Here is a 23,736-nt window from a genome sequence, read left to right as displayed (position 1 = left end):
GTTTTGACCTTAAGGGGAAACCCTGCTTCCTATCATAAAAAACAAGTGATTGGCCAGACCCACAGCAATCTAAATACATAGCTCAAGTATTACAACCACAAAGAGCAAGGATGGCAGTCACAGAAAACAGCAGTCTCAAGCACCCAAGCAAGTGTTTAAAGAACAGGGCAGGAAAGGGGATAGTACAAAGCCAACCCACTTCCACATCCCCTGCAGCTAGCCAACCAAAGGGTGAGAACCCTTGCAAGGGGAGGGACCTCCCTTACACTCTCAAGGCACGGATACATGTGCTCAACACGTGCTCTGATGCACGTTAACTAGCATGTGTTTGCATAGACTTGATTAATCGAGTCTGCTGGAGCATTGTAATCAAAACGCTCCGGCATCTCATGTATTCAGCATCCCTATATTCTAAAATGGTGGCAGCGGCACTTTAACTAAAGCTCAAACAAGCTTTAGTAAGTGCCCTGCCATCATTTTGGAAAACAGGACTCTGGATACAAGAGATACTCTGGGTGATTCAATTAGAGCAGCTCCCGAGAGCCACTCTAATTAAAATCCACGCTCCACCCTCCCCACCCTGGAGCACAAGTAAAGGTGCCCACCATGTGAAAGTAGTGTGAAAAATTCAAACTTAATATCACTCAGTCTGTGGCATAACACACATAAAACATGAAAGATCTCATGGTAGCAGGTACTAGAAGGAGGTCTAAATGAAGCTGGCAAAGGTAGTCAAGGATGAGAAAATGTAAGGAGGAGAGCTTCTAGACTCTAGAGTCAACTCTCATCAAAGTAAATCAAGATATCCAGGCTTTGGCGAGTGAAAAGCCAGTGCTGAAGACAGAAAATGAGCTACAATCCTTTTTCTTTTTTTCACTTGTTCAAATACAATCCAAGATGGTAGTAAGTAAACAGAATTACCTCTTGCTGAGCACACATAACATGAGCTGTCTTTTGTTCAGTTACAGATTTTCAGAATGCAATACATAAAATTATCATTACAGCTCAAAGGGAGTAGAAAAATCTGTTTTTGTGAAACTAAGAAGAGAATAACCCAGGGGCATGGCCTGTTCTCAACTCTTTTCAGTTCAGATGAGTAAGAAACATTTGTGTGACCACAAGGATAAGCTTATACTGATGCCCCCAAAGCTGAGAGTCCCATCAACTAGCCACTTGCTGGTGCAGGGGGAGCCTGGGATAGCAATCTTGGACTCCCCTGCACCAGCAATAAGGCATGGCTGGACCTGTCACTGGATCCCACAATCACACCTCTTGACATGCATGTGCATCAGATGCCTTTACATGAACACCTTGAGGGGCCCTGACACTGCATGCTGTATCCTTCAGCACAAGGTGTGGGCTACACTTGTTCTGTGCATAAAGAGATTTCCCTCAACAGGAATGTCAGTTTGACCATTTCACCAGCAAGTCTTTCATGCTGTTCTTTCACGGTTCAGCATAACCAGGTAACATAAAAAGTCAGTTAACCTCTAAGGCCCAGATATTTAGAGGTATTTAGGTACCTATGTTTTTCAATGTATTTATGCACCTAAATCCCCCCAAAGTCAGTGGGAGTTAGGCACCTAAATGCTTCTAAAAATGTGACCTGGCACAGTCACCCAGCTGTATAGAATTGAAGGTGTTTATCTAATATCCTTCACAATTTTCTATATCTACTTAACAAACTACAAAGACCTACTAAAAGCACCATCAAACACATGCCGCTTTCTTTCTGAATGCAAACAGCAGAACATATTCAGTGTCATATGGAAACTGCTTTTTCAGCCTTCAGTTGTGGCACCTGTCATTTTCAGGAAAGCCCCCAGCCCATTGCAGCTATGAAATCGTGTCTCAGTGCCACTGCGAGGAAGGCACTCTTGAAATTAAGTGGTTGGCTGACTTGGCTGCTGGGGCACATCTGCTCTGCAGGCAACTGAGAAAACATGGCCCAGTCTTTAAGACAGTCACACTGGTAAGGTCAGGCAGGACAGCAGAATCTTCCTCCTGTTTCAGTCCAAACTGCCCTGTTATGCCATGTTTTAAGAGTGCTTTCAAAGCCAGCATCTGATGATTATAATAGAAACAATTAATTTCAGTGTTGATTATTTTATTTTTATTTATTTTTTGCTATACACTGGAGTTAGTAACAATGCAAACAGGATAGAAAGGCATCAGAGACCGGTCATTAATATATATGGTTTTGTTCATAACATCATATCTATTTGTGTGTTGCTATATGTATGGATACCGAAATGGTCATCAATATCTTAAACAAATGTGGCTAGCACATATTGTCAAGCAGAATTATTTGCAAGCAAGGGGGCTCTAACTGAACTTCCCTGAAAAAGCAAGATGCTATGCAGTTGAGAAAACGGTAGCAATAAGAAATAACTCCACTGAGTTTAACATGGATACGTTTGAATTATACAGAGAACAAGAATCATCCATTGTTCATCTTGCTAGTATGAGTGTATAATTTTCCTGCTGTCTTTTTTCTCCTTTTGTTCTTTTCAGAGATTCTGTGATTAACACTGTCTTGGGGAGAATTTCAGTATTTTCTGTGGGTTAGGAGGATGTGAGCTAGGTGCTGCTGCAGCATGAATCTTTTAAAAGCAGCCTAAGAAATATTTAAGACCCTAGTCTAAGAGGAACAGCTCTCCCAGGCATAATTTTTGGTGCTGGTTGCAGCAGGGAGCGTATGCTGTGAGGAAAGTATTATTTTTCTAAATGGAAGGTGTCAGATGGTCACGCAATGTGACTGCATGTTCGAGATCACTGCCTCCCATCTGCAATTTGTGACGTGTGAAAGATTCTGCCCAAATGTGCTCACCAACTGGAAACCCTCGGCACTTTTTTTTTCTTATCAGGAGAGACCAAGATAACCAATGGTTTACAGATCAGGGATCCTATCAAATTAATATCACTCTAGGATAAAATCTGCTTTAAATACAACTACTAAACTCCAGCAAAGTTAACTAGTACATACAAGTTCATTCATCTGATTAAAAATCCCTACTAGTAAAACAAGAAAATAGACTTTTAAAAAAAAACCAACAAAAAAACATTATTCTCATACTCTTTACAAGGAGGCTTGCTATAAAATGTGGCAGCCTTTTCCAGTACTCATTAATGTCATCTAATTACAACACTTACTAGGCTTATGCCAGGCATTAATGTCCTGAAGGTAGTTTTTTCCTCTCCAGCTTTTCTCTGGATCATGTAAACTATTTGCCTTTTCTATCTTTTTGGCAATTCGGTGAACCCTGATGTGGCTGGGCTGGAGGCAAAATGGGGATTATTTACCTCCTGAAGAGTGTTTGCAGAATGCCTGACAGAAAAAATGTTGCCAGTAGCAGATAACCTATTTAACCTGGGCTGACACCATACAGTGACAAAGGGTTTTCTCTGTTCAGAGGATTCTTCCATTGTTTTGGTGACCAGGTACCTCCACCTGGCTCTGAATAACTTGCCACTGTATTAATCAATTATCATCTAAAGGGGGACACACAGTGTTGTCTTTGTATGAATTTCAGGTGGGGAAGTACCTGAATTTCTAGGGCAATGCTTGCCAAGGAATTGCATTCTTGCCCTTACTGGCCGGGAAGGCCAATGGATAATATGCTGGGTTCACTCTTGGAGGATGTTGACAGCGCTTGCCCTTGAGAGAGTTGGGTACCAGTTTCCTTTAAGGACACACTTGCTCAAAGAAATCATTACACAGAACAGATCATTTAGTCGGTTACTAACTCCCTTCTTCAAACATCTGTTTTAAATGGGACAAAAGTGTAGCTGAGAAGTAGGCCCAGGCGACTAGGGAAGTATTCGATTCGGATTCAGCTGATTCGGCGGACAGTGATTCAATTCAGAGATTTAGATCACTGTCTCAAATCGATTTGGCTGAATCATCCTCGGAAGATTCTACACTGATTCGGAGAGATTTCGTGATTTGGATCAGCTGGGGAGAGGCAGGCACAGCTGGGTGGCTGCAGGTTCTCCTCCCACAGCTCATCTGGCTGTGCCTGCCTCTCCCTGGGTGGGAGGAGCTGCGGGAGAAGCCCCCATGGCTGCCCTGCAGGCTCCATCCCCCGCCTGGCCACAGCCTAGTCCTGAAACTTAAAAAAACCCAACCAAACAAAAAAGCCCCGCAGTCACTGGCCACAACAGCAGTAACTGGGGCCTCTGGGCACTTGTAGCAGAGCCCCTGGCACAGTGCAGGGCAGTGGGGATCACCCCCAGCTGCCTGGCACTTGCGCAGCAGCTGCCCCATGGTGCAGGCATAGCGTGGCTTGGCAGGGTGCTGCATGCTGCCTGGAAGCTGGGGCCACTGGGGCTGAGTGGTGCCAGGCTCTAGCTGACACATGGAGCTGCCCCAGCTTGCAAACAGTACGTGGCGCCCTGCTGAGCTGTGCTGCACCCGCACCATGGGGCAGCTGCCACACAGGTGCCAGGTGGGGGGTAGATTTCCACTACCCTCCATTGCCCTGCACTGTATGTGTGGGGGGGCTCTGCCACGAGTGCCCAGAGGCCCCAATCACCACTGCCACAGCTGGTGAGTAAGGGGCTTTTTTTTTTTTTTTAATGCTGGGCAGGGCGGGGCATGGGGCCAGGCAGGGCAGCCATGGGGGATTCTCTCCCAGCTCCTCTGGCTGTGCCTGCCTCTGCCCTGGTCGGGGGAACCACGAGGGCTATGTCCTGCTGCCTCTTGCCCAGCTGCCACGGGGGTGGGCAGTGCAATGCAGGCGTGGCTTGCTCCAGGAGGCAGCAGGGCATAGCCCCCACTCCCAGCACTGCTGCACCTGCATCAGCACTGGGAGTGCTGGCCTGCCACCACTTGCCAGCTGGTGCGGCAGGTACGGGATGCGGGTGTGGCAAAGCTGGGAGCAAGGACTATGCCCTACTGTCACTTGCCCCCTTCTGCCTGGAGTGAGCCGTGCCTGCATCCTACCCCCACCCCAGCTGGGCAAGCGGCAGCAGGGCAGAACTCCGACTCCCAGCACTGCCACACCCACATCCCACACCTCCTCTCTCCCCTCCCCAAATAACACGTGCCCCCTGCCCTGGCTGAGTAGCTTGTCCCAGCCCCAGCCTCAGCCCCAGCCACTCCCTCTTCAATGCCCCTTCCCTCCCCCCAACCCCAACATTTACCAGCTGGAGGCAGCTGTGTCAGCTGCCTCTTTAGTCTATGGCCGAATCTCCGTAGCAGCCGAATCTTTTTCAAACCTTTTCCGAATCATGGGTATAATATTCGCCCACCACACAGCTGCTGTGAGGCTTACTTAATGCTTGTAAATCCCTGAGAGTCTCAAATAGGAAGTACTGATTAAAAGTGGAGGACTACTAATAGCCTTCTCTTGCCAGGTACTAGGGGTGTCCTCCCGCTTTTATAGTCAGATGTAATAGGTACTAACAGAAAATTCCTCTCCAGTGAATCATCAAACTGTTGGCCAAAAAACTCACAGCATTTAATTTCCAGGTGCAATCAAGAGCTGTAACAGCCATTGTGCTAGCCAATCCTAAACAAGAAGATATAGACACATGACTCAATGTTCAAGCACAGATATGGTGTTTGTTCTAGGGAAGTATCTATATTGCCCTCAAAAGTTTGACTGTAGGAGTTAGAGCCATACTGGTGTGATACACTGAAAAATGTAGGTACCTTTAATCATACTAAATTGAGTACGAGCCATGGTTAAGCAATGGCAGCATAGACTTCAGTGTGTGTGTAAAAGCATGCTCTGGATGTGAAGCATTATTTGGGGACTGAATTCCTTGCCTCTGTGACTTCACTGCTATTGCTACCCCAGGTGACTGGACTCAAGCTACTTCTGGGTTGCCTGCCTGCAGTGCAATGTCTACGCAGCCAGTGTAAGCCAGCAGATGCACTTATTTGCCTGACCTGCAGTCACTTCTCAGCCTCAATCAATGAGCACCAGAGCACTAGATGTGCTGTTATTAGCAGAGATTGCAATAAGGCAGCTGCAAAGTCTCATAGAGGAGGCCTCCGTCTGTCATTTTCAGCAATGCATTTAGCAATCAATACTCTACCCGAAGTCTTCCATCCATCATTTCTTCTGCTTTCACTCCCCATGGGAGGCAATGTCATCTTCTCCCTGACAGAGTTCCACAGTATGTTTGTCGCTGTTTTCCCCAACTCTGCTTTGCTTTACTCCCCTCTCTCCACTCACCACCTGAAGAGCCCGTTAACAAACTGGGTTGCATGTGCTTCTCCCCTATCTGTGAAAACCTTAAGCTCAGTCCTGTTCCTCAGAAAAGTATGACTGGGATGGTGAGAAAAGAAACCTAGCCAAGTATAGGAGCAAATTGGTGTTGAACAAGTTCCTTTGGAAGAGCCCAGGATAACACAAGGAGCAAATGAGGAAGATGATTTGGCAGCAGATTTTGAACTGACTCAAGGTTGCTGGAGTCAAGGCCAGAGAGATGCTTGTTTTTATTTCATAGTTTCATAGTTATTAGGGTCGGAAGGGACCTATTAGATTATTGAGTCAGATCCCCTGCCCTGGGCAGGGAAGAGCGCTGAGGTCAGACGACCCCAGCCGGGTGTCTGTCCAATCTCCTTCTGAATATTTCCAAGGAAGGGGACAACACCACCTCCTTCAGAAGCCTATTTCATATTTTGGTGACCCTCACTGTAAAGAACTTTTTCCTGATGTCCAGCCTGAATTTACTCTCTTTTAACTTGTGTCCACTGTTTCTAGTTACCACGACTGTCACCCTGGTAAACATCGTATCCCCCACTTCCTGCTGACCCCCCTGAAGAGTTTGTAGGTGGCCACAAGATCAAGATTTCATTGCTACAAGCTGTCACTGCAGTTGGATAAGGTCCTAGAACTTAGCCTTAAGGCTACTACTGTTTTTCTGTTCCTTTACAAGCCAAATTAATGGAGAAGATGTGCTCCAATATCTTTTCTAGCTGAAGGAACCTGTCAGAGGAGACTAACTTCCTAAGATTTTTACTTTTAGTATATCATACGTTTAACCTTTTTGAAGCTTTTTCTGTAAGATTACATGGGTTTGATTTTCCGCTCCCTTACATTTACATTTTGTAGCAAGAGATACCCACCTTTGTATAATTACACAAGATTCTGGAGCGTATATTTTCTAAACTCTTGCCTCTGTTTACCATCTAAATGCTGGGCATTATCTAGGAATCCACAGCCTAATTCCTAATTAGTTAAATACCATTTCATGAACCTTCTCAGGAAAATGAATGGGAAAATACCTATTTTTTATTTTTACTTTTCTTTTTGTTCTCTATATAAAAGATGTGCAAAAAAAAAAAAAAAAAAAGACATTCCAATTTGCTGGATGTGGAAAAAAAATCATTTTTAAGAACAAAACAAAAATCTCCCAAACTCCTGATCCATTTTTTTATTTCTTGACCATATTTATAATGTTTCAGAATTAAATTCTTGTCATTTTCTAACTGAAATAGTCATTTTGAACCTATGAAGATGGTTAATTTCAAAATGTCAAAACCAACATATCACTATTTAAAAAAGCTTTTATTTCAAAACTATTCACTAAATTCCCTTAAAATTTACAAATAATTGAGACATTTCCAGAAACTGCATTTTTCAATGAATAAACTGTTTAGGAAAAAGAAAAGCTCACTTAGGCTCTACTCAATATTCTCTAAATTTGGAGCACTTCCAAGTGTTGCAAGTTGAAGTGGATGTTTTTTCTCAGTTTGTATCAAATTCAATGAAAATGCATTTTGGGGAGAGGGGTGCAAAAGCTCTAATTATTTTTTAAAAATTGGAAATACCAAAGTGCTTTGTTTTGATTTTTTTTAATAAAACATTTTGTGTATTTGTTTTAAAATGGCATTTTTATTAAAAGACTTCAGTAATGCAGGGAGGTAGAGTGGTCATATTATTGAAAGAAAACACTATTAAAGGGACTGGAATCTGGAACTCATCTTTTATTAAATAAAAATCACAACAAGGGAGTTAAAATCAGAAAAAAAATCAATATAAAATATAAAAAGAGAAAAGGAACAAGAAACTACACTCTGGTGGGCAGGAATCTGCCATCTATACTATCACAAAATACAGCAGTCCTGAATAGAGGAGTGACCAGAGCATCTACCAAATGTTGCATGCATGAGGTAAGAAGCTCAGTGGAGGGGATTTTGAAAAAAGACTTTGTATTGTTCGAATAGTCACTCAAGCATAGTAAGGGGTGGAATTCCATCTGTTCACTTCAGTTTGGTTCAGTGAACTGGGTCACTTTCAATGGTTCACTAAATCCTGACTATCTAAAAATTACAGTTATTATGCTTTCAAAATCTTGAGCTGCATGACAAGATCACCTCACTGCTTATTCTCTCTTGCCCTTCATTTTATCACCTCTGAAAATGGGGCAAATATCATTTGTACCCTAAAGGATAGGTCATATGTCACAAACAGAATTCAAGCTGCTAGAAAAAGGTTGTGAAGTCCAATTGTTAGCTTCACCATCCTGTCGGAACAAGGCTAACCTTTTTTGGGTTTTGTGGTCTAAAGAAATAATTTCTAATTTCTACTGGTGATCTATAAGATTGCTATTTACTTTTTACTTCTCGTGAAGGTGCTTGAATTCTCCTGGCAGCTGATTTCTGGCTGCACCAAAGAGAATTAGAGATTTTGATGGCCTCACTGCAGTTACTTCTAGGTTATTGTAAGCATAGCTAGTGAAGCGGTAGGAAGTCAAATCAGACACGGGGCCTTCTTGGCACAAACAACAATTCATTGGAGAGTGGGGCATGAGGAAACAGTAAGTTCTGCAGAGTTCCTGGATGTTCAAACTCTCATGGGAAGACTTCCAAAACAACTAATCACAGACTGCCTCTGAGAAATGAGTCTCACACTGCTTCCAAGGTAGGCTTATAGTGTAGGAAGAAAAAAAATCTTCCCTGAACTAAACATGGTCATGTCTTCAGTAATCATTTGCTTAGCATCCAGGAGCAACAGTGCTTAGGAGGATGACCCACAGAAAATATGGAGAGATGGAGAACAAGAAAACTTCTCCCTGCCATGTTTTGTTACATTTATATCCCTATATCCTTCAGGTTAGGCTTCCAAAAAGCAAGGTACCCAAAATTAAAGGAAACATTTTATGTGAAATATCCCTACCTTTCCTTTTCTCTTCTGTAAAATGGGGGTGACACATTATGGAGCCTGCAATTAAAAATTTACCCACTCTTCTAAGATGGTTACATGCACAAATGAACTATGGTATTAAGTAATGAGTTTTCTGATAAGCATCTACCTCCCACATTGCATCATGTCCTTCTTCCCTAGTCTCCCCATAATATAGTCAAATATTGTTAAGAGTGTGCCCATTAAGGTCACTGATATGTAAGTGCCCATGATATATCTTCTCATGGAAAGAGTTAAGATGACATGCCCTAAACATAACATACATCACCACTGGGGATATTGCATTGGCCATGTCCTTTGTCTAGCACAATGGTTCTCAACCTTTTTGGACTCGAGGCACCCCTCACTGGACTCAATGCATCCCTCCGTAACTTTTGTGAATTGAGTGACATCCAGTTTCAAAAACTAAACTCTATATTACAGTGCTTACCTCCTAGCAGAAAGGCTCAGTAGTCAGGGTGGGGGATTGGGCAGCAAGGGACAAACCTGAGCCTGCACTTATCTGCTTAACTCCTCATACCTCATTTATCTCCTCATAACTTGCAACACCCTTCAAAAGACCTGAAAGGTGGCACCCTAGTTGAGAATCACTGGTCTAGCAGGTGCAACTCTTGAGGTGCCTTTGTGCTGCAGAAGAATTGCCCATAGTGATGACAGCTATCCAGGCCTACCTGAGTAGACGATGTCATTTTGGTGAGAAGACCTGGGCTACAGGGTTCCTGGGTAAACACTCAGGAGCTGAGGCAGAAAGACTCTCTCCTTCTCTATTTGAAGTAGAGACTGCTGGAGAGATTGATAAAAAATGGCTTTTTGATAAAATAGAATTTTTCAGGAGCAAATTAACATTTTAATTTAAAAAATAAAAAGGCTAAAAGCTGAAAATTGTTTTGGGTTTTTTGATGAAAATGCAAAGGAGTGTTTGAAAAAAATGCTGAAAACAGAAACAAAATAATAATTTCCTTTGAAATTCAAGGGATATAAAAAAAATGTCTCATGACCAGCCTTCCTTTTTTTTTTTTTTTTTTTCAACTGAGCATTTACATATTATTTGGTTCCCTACCTATCATTCTTTCAGGCCTCCCTGCTTCTCATTACTTCCTAGGGTTGAAGAACTGCACAATAGGTATGAGGACTATTTCCCTTCTTGTGCTTGATTCACTATTTTGCTCAGCAAGGAAGATGGAAGGATACAAGGCTGTACCTGCACTTTGGCCTATCCTCATCTGCTTCTTTACTTTGGGGACTATTTAGAAAGTAGGGGCTCAAATCCAAGAAGGATAAGCTACATAAGGCACATCTATGCACGTGCTTTAATGCACATTACCCTATTTTAATGTGCATTAAAACATCACTAAAAAAAGTTCTATTTAGTTAGATGTAGACAAAAAGAGTTTAACTAGTGATAATGGGCCAGCTCCTGCAAGATGTTGGGAGTCCTGTCAGAGCCAGCCCAGTGACAAGGCTGCTGAACACTCTGCTCCTGAAGGTCTCTGCACTTTAAGATTTTACTTTAGCCTCACAGCACCAAATATCATTATCCCTTCTTATTGTCCCAGTCTTACAGGTAGATGAACAGAAGCACAAAGAGGTTAACAGCCAAATGTTTAAAAACAGACACTAATTTTGGCTTCCTAAATAAACAAGGACTTCATTTTCAGGGATGTTGAATACTTGCCTCTCTTACTACCTTTAATTGTAGCTTTGAGTACCTGGCATCTCTGGCCTTCAGTGTCTCATGTTGGAGAACAGAAATGGAGGCACTCATAAGAGTACCAATTTTTGAAAAGTCAGCTTGCCCAAGATTAGCCTGATTTTCCTGTGTGCTGCACTTTGTGTTCTCACTTAAATCTGTACCAAATGCATACCCAGAGGTTGCAGGACTACCCTGGTGATCTGGCAATGTCATATATCCTTAAGATATGAGGCAAAGGAAAATCTGACCCAACTAAGTCAACAGTACAGATGGGAATAGAACCTGGGAGTTCAAGCCCTGGAGTCACTTTAGCTGACCACTATGTATCATGGCATCTAACCACTCTGTTTGAGTTGATGGGTATTCCTGAGGTGTAGTAGGACAATTCACATGCTTGGAATGTCAAAATCACTTATTCAGGAACAATTAAATAAACAAAAGGGGAGAGTATCACACTCTGTCCCCCTTTGTGGCATCTTACTTCTGAGTCAGAGAAACCCTGAAGGAAATTATCTTGAATGCTTATGGATTGATGTTCTAATAGATAAAGCACAAAAAAGAGTATTACTTTGTGTCCGCTGCAGACCACCATATTGCTCTAGAGAACACATGACTAGGTCTGTACACATGTATCTATAATATGCAAGGGAAAAAGGTGTGTTACCATGGCGCACTTAATATGACATGGTGAAGATCTCTGGTTGCCAGTTTTAAAGTATCTTTGCAATTTCTAAAGACTATGGATGACAATTTCCTAACTCAAAAAGTGTCATAGCCAACATAGGGGAATTCTATTCATTTTGACAGATAAAGAGGAATTGATATCTCAACTAACCATGACTTGATTATACTTGTTCAGAACAGTAGTATGTTGTTGGTATTTTAGAAGGGCCAATGTCAATAAACTGAAAACAGTTAAGAGTCAATTCATGTGAGGAAAAGAATTTAAACAGAAAAATATAGATGATCATCAGGAACTGCTTATGAACATTTTATTAGATGCTCAAAACCTGCAATACCACAATGGGAAAGAAAGCTCTGCTGCTAAAAACCAGCCTGGCTTAAAGGGGGAATAAAAGCAGCTATAAATAAAAATGCATATATATCACAAATGAGAAAAAGGGAAAATTAAATTGGGAAATGCAGAAAATTGATAAGAGAAGCAAAAGGATACAAACAGGAATCTATGGTTAGTGTTAAAGTGTTAATTGTTAATGACAATTAAAAGGCCATATTTTTAAATTTGTCAATAATAAAATGGATACTAACAATGGTCTGGCCAACTACTAGAGAGACATTGTAGAACTATCAATGCAAAAAAGGAGAAACATTCATAATATTTCTGTTTCATATTTGGGAAAAAACACAGATTATATACCTAATTTACTTGAATAGAAGATGACCCTGATTATAAGACAACCTCCCAATAATTAGATTCTATATATGAAAAGTGTATACATTTGTTATAATTTGCCAGGTGTGGAATCTAATTATTGGAGGCTTACCTTGAATTTGTCCCCCTCCCACTGCTATAGAAGGGAAAATAAATTGCGGGGGGGGCAGGTAGCCCCTTTGGTCTTTGCTTCCTCACAACTTCTTCCCCTGGAAGCCCCTTCACCCTCTTCTTACTGTCAGACCCTGCTGTCCCTGAGCACGTGGAAATAAGGAGCAAATTTGAAAACAATAACCTTGAAATTAAACATAGCTGTAGCAATTTGTATATAGTATTCATACACTTCGTTCATCCAGAATTGATACGATACCTTTTTTTGAAACTGCTGCAAGTTTTAGCACAGGTACTTCATCACTTATTTATATGTAGTACAAACTATGCATGATATTAGTCTAAAGCTAAGCATGATTAACTATATAGTTCATTGGACTGGGCCCTAGCGGAGTAAGCAGCATTTCAAGCCACAGTGACCCCATAGCTCAGCACTGCTCTGTATGTGCAGATACCCTCAACAAAGGATCCATGTGTTAATTAGACCCCACTCATGACTGGAACTGGGTATTTTTGTCACAAATTCTGGGATGCTTCAAAAATGTATATACAGATGAGGTGCAGGGCAACTGGTCCAGCTTCACCTCATGGAGGGTGGGGACACACTAATCATATGAGCCAGGCTGAGAGAGGAGATGACAGAGAGAACGATGTCATGGTTCACCATAACTTGAAAAAGAATCTGCAGTGAGGGGGATTGCACTTAATGGGTACTCGCATATGTCTTATTAGATAGATTGAACTAGGCTATCCTTGTGATAGGTTCTCATCAGCGTTTTCTCAGTCTCTTGGGCTAAGATCAAGTGATCAGCTAAAGGCCTGATCAATGTCTTAAAGGCAGAGATAGGGATCAGCAGAGTGTTGGTGTAAGGGGTGAAAGGGGGAAACCCAAAGTTCAAAACAGTGGCAGTCTGGCAAATAACCAGAAGATGGAAAGTGAAATGAAGAGTGGAAAAAAAAAGTCTAGGGACAGATGGAGAGTGGACAAAGGTGGAGAAGCAGAGAAGAAAAATGACAAAGAAGATGGGAGAAACAGTGGAAGTAGCAACAATGACAGAGACAGCTGTAAAGAAGGTAATGGGAAGAGGAACAAGACCAGAGGGAAGACAGGAGCAGAAGAGAATGGGAGACAGAACGGGAACAGCATGAGAAGGTATATTGGATGAAAGGTAGAAAGTGGCAAGAGCACAATCACTAGGGTATAAATTGTCCAATAATGTCTCTATATTTTGCTGTCTAGGCAACTCATTGCCACAAGCAGCAACAGTGTGTTTCAAGTTGAGGTGGTCTACCCATGTCAGAAAATTCATGTTGCCAATCTGGCAAGTAATGTGTGTAGCTGTTGGGAATGCAAGATGGCTGCTGGGAATGCACGTTTTGGTCAATAATTCCCACTAGGATCAGAAAATTAATCCCCATTATGAAACCAACGTGGTATGAACTGACTCCCTTGTGCGCCATGTACACAGAGCCAATTATCAAAGTCTCATTTGGCGAAGTGCACTTGAACCTAATCCACTATTGCAATCATCTGGCCAGTGTGGTTGGCAAGCTGAAAATGACAGTTATGTTCCTATCATAAACACGCTTGAACCATTACCAGCAGAATACCTTCGGATAACAAGTTGCAAGTGCAAGACGGAATGCCAGGGACTAGCATGCTCGTGCAAGCAGGTTAATGTGCCATGCACTCCCAGCTGCGAGTGCTATGAGACAGCATGTTGCAATCCATATAATAACTACAGGGATTCAGAAACGGATTCAAAAATGGATTCAAGTGATGAAGAGACCTGAAAAACTGCAATTACCCATTGTATTAATGTTATATATACCGTTATATTATCATTGGATTAGACTATTACATTTTCCTATTGTCTCAAGACAAACATATGTCTGTGTGTTTCATTGCCATTGAGTTATGTATTATGAATATCTGGCTTATCTGCATTCTTAAATTTAAAAAAATATATTGTCTTATTCAATGTAACTTGAAGAAGTTGGCTAGTCTGTGTTACAGTGTTTTCAGTAATGAGGCCTGCTATGAAATTTGTAGTGATAGAAGTTGTGAGGTTTTAGGATTAGAGTACTTTTTAATTACATTGGGTTGATACATAGATACTAATGCATCAGCCATCTTGGAATCCACGGCTACCGTGATGGAAATGTTACGATTGATCTCCTCTGTGGGCCATGTGTTTTATAGTCATACTCAGTGTTGGCTGCATTTAATCAACTTTAAAGCTAGTTTCCATTCCTGAGCACATGATGCTTTCGGCAGCAGTTTAATGATAGTCAGAGTATTTAGTAAGATTTCTTTGTATGCAGTTATAAGACGAGGGTTTTTTCCCCATGCCATTTGAGGGGGAAGGGGAAACCTTGACTTGTATTAGAGTAAATACAGTAAATACGGTATTTCTATCAATATAATGAAATACTTTCTACTCTGACAGCAAGTAAGGCTGATATTAAACAGCAGCTACTGCTTTTAAATACTTTTAAATTAGCAAGTTAACATAATTTGCACAGATAATAATATGCATTTCAGAATGGCCAGATTTAAACTGATAGATCTAGGGAAAAATAAAATAAGTCATACTTAGTATTTGGAGAACTCTATATTTAAATACCACTGCCTCTGAAAAAGACTTCGGGGGTCCTGGTGGATAAATATCAGATTATGAGCTCCTGGTCTAATGTTCTGGTTAAAAGGGCTAGTGAAATACTTTGATGTATAAAAAGCAGTAGAATATTGAGGAGGAGTGAGGTTATCTTACCTCTTTATTTGGCACTGGCACAACAATTACTGGAATCGTGCCCCCAATTCAAGAAGGATGTTGAAAAATTGTAGAGGGTTCAGAGAAAACTTGCAAGAATGAATAAAGGACTGGTAAACAAGCCATGTAACAAGATGTAAAGAGTTTAATCTATTCATCATAGTACAAAAGCAACTTGATCAAAACCGATTAACACCTATACTGGGAGCAGAAATTAGGTGATAAAGGACTCTTCAGTCTAAAAATCAAAGGGATAACTAGATCCAATCACTGGAAGCTGAAGGTGGACAAATTAAGGTGCACATTTTTAGCACTAGAGGCAATTAATGGAGTGGGCTGTCCATTATTGGGACCTCTTAAAACAAGATTGGGTGTTTTTTCTACAAGAGAGTCTTTATTTCAAGCACAGATATTGGGCTCCAAAAGCCCCAACCAGCTATAAAATCAGACCTTGAAAATGTGTTTTAACTTTATAGCTGGTTGCTATTGAACTTTAATTTTCATATGTAGCATGGTATCCCCTGTGGCTGACAGTCCTGTCAGCTGTGGACTCCCAGCCACAAGGACATAGCATGCCTAGCTGGGGCTGGAAGTCCCACAATTGCTGAGGACTCGTGGCCTCAGCAGCTGCAGACTCGGGGTCCTGGCAACGTGCTATAGCTGCTGGGACCCAAGGTCCAACAGCTGTGGACACTGGGTCACTGCAGCATACCTCATGGAGATTTCCCCCATCCTGGGGGAGTGGGGGGGGCCATGAAACCTCTGGGGGGGAGGATCACTGCAGGGGTGACCCCCACTAACCTTGAGGTGACCCTGTGGCAGGCTTCCCCTGCACTGGCAATAAGGAATGATGGGATCTAATGCACAGTCTTGTGCCTCCTGCCATGCATGTGTGGCATAGCAGAAGGTGTGATTATGTGAATCACATATTAGATCCCATTGTGCATTTACTCGTATGTATAGAGGGGGCCTATAGTTTTACATTTTATATTGCAATGCTAGGTCTGATGTTAAACCTGTCTTCTGCCTGACTTCAGACTAATATGGCTAACTACCTCTTTCTGCTCATGAAAAGCAAAATGGACATTTCTTTCAGGATTTGAAAGTTTAACAGGTTCTTTTAATAAGCCCATTATTTCCATTTCCTAAGCAGGCTATCGTGGATCTTACTCTGCCTGTGAACTGGATAAAAACAGCCAGTTAATGTACTAAAGGTCAAGATTTCAGAACTGCTGCTACAAATGCATTACAACCAACTATTAATAATTCTCTCTTTTTTTAAGGGGTCTGGTCATGTCCAAGGGAATGCCAGCTACATTTTTCTTAATGTATGAGCACAAGTTACACATAACAACCTAACAACACAATACTGCCTCTTTAATGCTAATCTATTCCTTGCAATCTACTAGATACATGTAGAATCATTGGTGTGTATCAAGAGAGCAAAATCAGATTCAGAAAATATCTGAAAGGATGCACTAGAGTGTACATAATAATGTATTTTAATCTGCCAGGCCTTAAAATTAATCATGAATTCCCACAGAGATTTTAATAATTTTGAGATGATGTTTTTTTTTCATATAGTGATATTCTTGGACAGAGTTCTTGAAACGCTGCATGGAAAAGGGTGGGGGAGGGGAAATGGGGATATTTCTCAATTATCAAGTTAGATAAGATACTTGTATGAGAGTTCCTGTTTAATTGGTTGTTTTATTCTTTTTTCTTCTAATGGCTAATCAGTAAGGTTTCTCATATACAAACTTTTGCCACATCATAAAGTTGGCATAGAGCATAAACTTTATGTATTTAGCAATCTTCTTTAGGCAACAATTCTCACCTTGCAGATCCATGGACTAAAAAACCTGTGATGTTTTGCAACAGTTTTCAAACCATCACATTTGGATGATGATGGCTGCCTTTGTTTCAAAGTCAGCAGCCACTCCGGCAATTGGTGGCCTGCACAAACTCTTATTGCCCATAATGAGAGTTATGCCTATACAAGGGTTGTAGAATTTGATCTTTTGTTTCTGCCTAAATGCTTTTACAACTTTAGTCCAGGAAAAACAAAGACTAAGGACTTAAACAAAACCCTGAGATGTATAAGCAGGGTTCCAAAAGGCTTCAAGTCAGTGGGAGCTGTATAGATACATCTAAGGCCAGAATGATGGCTTAAGCTTTGTAGCGCCTGTTACTAATATATTTTACAACAGTCTCTTTTAAGGCCATTACAGAAGCAATATAATGATCATGAAACCAATTGTTTCTCATTTTAACTGTTTTGTCTTTGATAGGTGGCCATACATAAAATATAGTAAATGGCATAGGTATTGCAGAAGGTTTATGATTCTCAGGGCCAAAAGGATCATACACAGCGTACTGTCCAAGAACAAGCTGTTGAATGAATCAAAACAAAATAGTTTTAATACACACAAAATTCCATGGCTAGGCAAATGCTTAGTTCTGAACCCATTTTACTGCTTACTAGATGACGTGTACTTCCGAAGGGACCAAGTCACTGAAACCAAGCAAAGAACCTATAGGCACCTTCAAAAAACAACCTTGTAATTTTTTTGAATTAAAGCATATTACTTATGTTCCACCATTTATGTAGATTTTGCACAGCTGTTTACACTAATATATGTTAAAATGGGTAATTACCACAGCAATCACAGTATGAAACAGCACTCCAGCTACATGTTAAATAGATAGCCTTCAATCTCTCTCTCACATATACACACCTGTTTTGAATGCTGGTAGTTTCTCCTACTAGATTTTTCTGCGACTAGCGCATTTCTGAACAGGCACACAATATTTTACATGTTTTAAGCTACAGTACTAACAATTTCTTGGTTGTGTTTCTGTTTCCCCATTTTAATGGTTCAGATAGGCAAAAGACAAACTGAGAGTGATGTTATTATGAGAGGGTAGGTGAAGGGGTAGAGGAGAACTGGGAACAGCTGAAGTGTGTCTGACACAGCAGTTTCTCGTCTGTACCACTATTTTATTTTTTATGAGGCTGCAGCAAATTGATGGCTTCTGATACCATAGTCAATAAAACATTGTGTAAATTTCAGCTATGGACTGGAAAGTGATTGGATTAGAAGGGAGGTGTTGGGTTCATCCATATCTGAAGTTGTTGGTGTGCCATAACCCATTACCAGGATATACTTGAGTGAAACTAAGACAGTCCCTCATAGCTAAGATGCCAGTTAGTTTCCTGCTGAGACCCTAAAGTTCAACTTTCCTCTAGGTTGCCCCATTCTCTCAAGCAAGACAGTCCACCATAAGTCTAACATGTCCTGTCTTATCCAAGGGGAGAATTTTTCCAGGAAGTTTGTCAAAATGCATGAAATAAGGAACCGCATAATGGCTTGGCCTACACAGTCCAGATTTTTTTTGCAGCCTTGTAAAAAGAGCATTTTCCTATAGCAGGAGATCTGAGTGGCATGGAGGAAACATGCATACTTTCATACTCTCACAAAACATTTACTATATAAACTCACATTCGTAGTAGAAATTAACATACTTCTGGACACAGGCACTGCTGCTATTGCTGGGCTCTGCCTGACAACACACAATGCAACCAGCGGCTTTCTTCAGCTCTTTCTGTAAACTTGCCTTTTCCCAGCCTATTCTGTGAGCAAGAACTCTGACCATTTTAGGCCCTTGAGTATTACGGTCCAGTTGGGGCTACCCGTTATTCTGATACCTTTAGTGTCTCTCTCTGCTTGCCTTCAACACCCTCCCTGCCAACTGCATACAATATTGGGCATACAACCAGGGTCATGGCTCCCTGTTATCTCCTTATGTTTCTCCTTGGCTGGTAGGTCTCTCCTCTGTGTCCCCCTGGACACACTCATGCTGTGACCTGTCAGAGCCTCTTCTCTTTCCCTGCCCAAACACTAATGCCCATCCAGCATTCATACCCTCGTGTGCACAAAGTACAGGTCTAAACACTAAGAGAATGTGGTCCTTATCTGTGCTGAACTGAGATTGCTGCAGTTCAGGGAGACAAGGTACATCACCTTTAGAGGCCCTCAGATTCTGGAGTCAGTCTCAGACTGATTGATGAACTGGATGATAAGTAGGATGAGGCTGAGAGTAGTTGTTTCTGGTTTAATGGCTCTCCAGGGTTGGTTGTGGAATATAAAAATAGCTAGAGCACAGAGAAATTTAGGCCAAACTCCTAACTTCTCCTGGCTCTGGAAACTGGAAACAGTGGGCAAAATGCTCTATCTGGGAATTCTTCTGTACCAAGGAAACTCTGAGGCGTGTGTTTCAGCTAGTTTTATGGTCTGCCTCAGTCCATATAGAGGAACCTAGAAACAGAGCCTATTGATTGATATGGTCATAAAAAAATTGGAAATCCTCCTCCTTTTTACTAATTTAAAGCTAATATCACTCTGTGCAATTAAAAGGAAGTACCAGTAATACCATTATGCAGACCAGCAACAAACAAAAGGAAGTTGCAACCTATTAATTGCAACATAATTAAACTATTCCAACTCCAGCCTTAACATCTCATTTGTGCACATGGAACAAGAAATGTTATAAGGGTATGAGGTGGATCATTAGCAGGGATCCGGGTTTTCTATTTCCCATTGAAAAAATGTGGATTTTCCCTTTTAACTAAGAAAAATGCTGATTTTTCATTTTAACAGAGAAACATGTGAATTTTCCACTTTTGCAAAGATCTCTCTGCAGGCTGGCAGAGTTCCAGCCTGCAAGAGGCTGGGGGAAGCAGGAGAAGGGTGGTCAGGCAGGGGGCGCCATGTGCATGTGCACGTGCACGTGGCCACCAGGCAGCCTGAAGAGCAGCTCCCGGGAGGGGTGGGGGGGTGGAATTGAGGACCCCATAGTGAGGGAGGGAGGCAATTGGGCAAGGCTGGGGCTAGGGCTGCTGCCCAGCCCAGGCAGTACATGGGGCTTGGGGCCTGGGGCTGACTTGCATAGCCACAGGGCCCAGGTGGGGAGTGAGACAGAGCCATGGGTGGCTTGTCTGAGGGGTTGTGGGGTAGGGCTGGCTCCCCGCCACTGTGCATACTCCTGCAGGGGGCGGTGGGGAACATGACCTCCAGATCTGTGTGTAGGAGCGGGGTGGGTGTAGGCTCAGCCTCCCTGCCCTACTGCCCCTGGGACCCCTTGAGGGTGGGACCCAATACAGCAGGGCAGAGCCAGGCTGGCGGGGCAGCTCTTTGCTGCTGCAAGACCTGCACCCCCATGGCAAAGTGCCCCCTGCCTGCCTGGCATCAGCAGAAGGCACAACTCTGCACTGCCACCCCCACTACTGCTGGGTGAGCAGGGGATGCTTTGCCAGGGTGGTGTGTGGCTTGCATTGGGCAAGGAACTTCCCCACCTGGCCCCGCTCTGCCTTGCCATGCCATGTCCCACCCGCTGGGCTGCAGAGGCCCCAGGGGGAGAGCAGCATGGCAGGGAGCCTGAGCCCACAGTCTACACCAGTCCTCCCCTCAGTGGGCTCTGCTCTGGCCGTACTGCCTATGTGGGAGGGGGAGCCAGGCTCTGCGCTCTGCTCCAGCAGCCGCTGACTCCCATGGGTGGTAGCCATGGCTCGGGTGCTAATGTGGAGGGCAGGGGGCTGTGGACACAGGTCCCTGATCCCATAGCCCTGGCAGCTGGTGGCCCCCTCCAGCAGGGCTGGGGGGGCAGGGGGATGTGGGTGGAGAGTCAAAGGCACCAGCAGGGCTGTGGGGGCTGTGGCTGGGGATTGAGGGGGCACCAGCAGGGGTGGGGTGCTGTGGTTTGGGAGTGAGAGGCCTGGACCTGCATCTTGGTAAGCGAAGGGGGCAGGGGGAGCTCTGACTTTCCATGATAAAAAATCCAAAATCAAATAGCAAAATTTATAGGTACTTAGAATTTGTTTTATTATAGTGATTGAGGCACTGGTAGGCTTTGTTTTAAAATTGTAAATATATCAATAAAACATTGTGTTCAATTGACACCAACATATACGGTGGCATTTCATTTTAATCACAGTTTTGGGGGGGTTTAATCAGAGAATTTGCAATTTTTAAACAGAGAAAACCAGGATCCCTGATCATTAGGATTAGGTACCTTGTTGTAAATTGCTCTTGTGAGCAAATCTCAGAGTCACAGACAAAGGTGAGAATAAACATTACTGACATTTTACAGAAATGGAAGCTGGAAGACAGAAGGAGAAAGAGCCCATGGCTTGTCCAAGGTCTTACAGGAAATCAATGGCAGGCATGAGAATAGACTCCAGGCCTCCTGACTCCAGATAGTGGACTATGTTCCCTTTTTCCATTGCTATAAATACTTAGAAAATGAATACAGCACACATGAAGGTTAATGAAATCTACCCTTTCAGCTGGAAGTTGAGCCATACAGCTGCATCTCAGACCTTCACATCTGGTACTGCTAGCTAGGGACTAGAACAGGCAGTCCCGTGTGACACTTATACAAGGTCTCAGTATGCTGTGGTCTCCCCACATCAGTCCCTTCCTCTTTTCACCATTCATGGATATCTCCCTGGTAGCCAGTACATTGGGGATAGGTCTTGTTAGTCTGCAGCCTTTGTGGGGATTTCACAAATGGTGGGGCCTTATGTAGTCTTACTATATAGGGGAGAATTCCATTCAATATGATTTTGGAAAAAAATATTAGCATCACTGAACTCATTTATAAAAAGCTCTGATGTTCATCATTGCTTTAATTTGATAGACTATAATGAGAGTGAAATATATTTAGAGATTTCCCTGCTACTGATATGGCTCATAATAATAAAGTATAATTTATATTGGACACAGCACTTTTTATGGAGAAGGATTCCACAGACTTTTACAAACAAGCAAATATACACAACCCAATTGTTTCTCATTTTGTTAAATGTTTTGTCTTTGACAGGTGGCCATGCATAAAATATAGTAAACAGCATATGTATTGCAGAAGGTATATGATTCTCAGGGCCAAAAGGATTTACTTCTTACTGAATGCAACTATTTCTGTAGGTGAGGATGTTAACTATTTAATAGTGCACACCACAACACAAAAGAGTTTACAAGACCAAGTCAAAATCAATCCTTTTTCCAACTGGACCTGTAAAGGGAGTCTAGGTAAGCAAAATGTAATACCCTATGACAATAGCTGAACCGGACTTCTTGGTTATATGCAGCTTTCCTAGATAAATATATCTTATACAGTGTTGAGGTAGTGTTTCAGCTATAGTAGTTGAGAAAAATGAGATACAAGGATTTTTGTGGGGGAGGTCTTTTCCTGGACTAAATGTATAGTTGGGAGGGACATAGACAAGTTTTCAGGTACCACTGACCAAGGTACAGTGGTACCAAAAAGCTTGTCTATGTCCCTCCCAACTATACAGCTGGTTCAAAAAGATATCACTCACAAAAATTCTTGTCTCTCTTCTAGACCATGGTGACTTACTTTAAACAGTGCAACTTGTAGAATGTAACAACAATGAAACCAGTAGGATGCTACAGAAATTGTTCTACATGGAATTTAATAGAAAAAGGTATGAATTCTGTAGAAGTTAAACAGTAAGTTATTGAAATGAATAAGGATTTATCTTGTACACATTTTATAGAATTCCACCGGACATTATAAAAATTCTGAGGAAAAGATAACACTTGGATTTCTTCCATAAGGACTGTTGTTAAAAGCCAGTTTTTACTAACCTAGTTTTTTAATGTTTTTAAGGATACTTATTCCTCTAGGTACAATGGAATTCACAATTTCGCCTTTGCCAGTAAATTATTACTGCTCATAGAAGAAGAAAAATATCTTAACCATGTTACAGGTACTTCCAATGGATACTTGTCCTGACCTGCAAATTCAGCTGCTGTTATAGTAAAAAAGTTCAGAAAGGCAAGTCACATTGATCAGGCAGGATACTTAATAGCCTACCTAGTAAGTGGTTACCTAGTAACCACTTACTAGGTAATCTAACCACTACCTAGTAATTAGATATAATTAGTTTCATTTGATGGTACAGTAATCTGCCCATGTGTTAGTGGCAGGGGGCTTTGGTACTATACTGGTGGTGGGGGACTTGACTTAGGCCTGCGCCAGAACTGGGCCACAAGGAACTACACCTGTGCCACAGATAGAGATTGGGGAGAAGCAGTGGCAAAGAAAAGCAGGGGCAGACCTGTGCGAGATTGTTCTAGCCTGCAGCTCTGAAAAATTGCTGATCTAAGTACTATGAGGATCTTTTGTATTACCTGGCTATTACGTTAGCATTCCTAACTCTAATATTGCATCAGTATTGTTTGTATATCAATATTTTTGGATTTTTAAAATGTAAACCCTTCTTTTTCTTCCCTAATTTTGTCACCTGTATTTTCCTCAACTTTTTTTTAACCTCCAAACCCGTTCCATTCCAGAGCCATATCCCTCTACCCCCTATCTCATGGGCAAGTTTAAGGATTGGGACCCAACACTGAATGGCTAAAGGAGGTGGGCAATGGTAACACAGACATGGTATATTGCCTAGGAAGGTTTCCCTGGGATGTGGGAAGAAGTAGCTTGATTCTAGAAATCAAAGCTAGTATGGTGGAAGCCAGATGATAGACATGAATGCTCACCATCTGGAGACAGGAAGCTGGCTGG

This window comes from Alligator mississippiensis, chromosome 3, assembly GCF_030867095.1.
Source record: "Alligator mississippiensis isolate rAllMis1 chromosome 3, rAllMis1, whole genome shotgun sequence".
In the NCBI taxonomy this organism is placed as follows: domain Eukaryota; kingdom Metazoa; phylum Chordata; order Crocodylia; family Alligatoridae; genus Alligator; species Alligator mississippiensis.
This window is presented reverse-complemented; position numbering follows the sequence as displayed.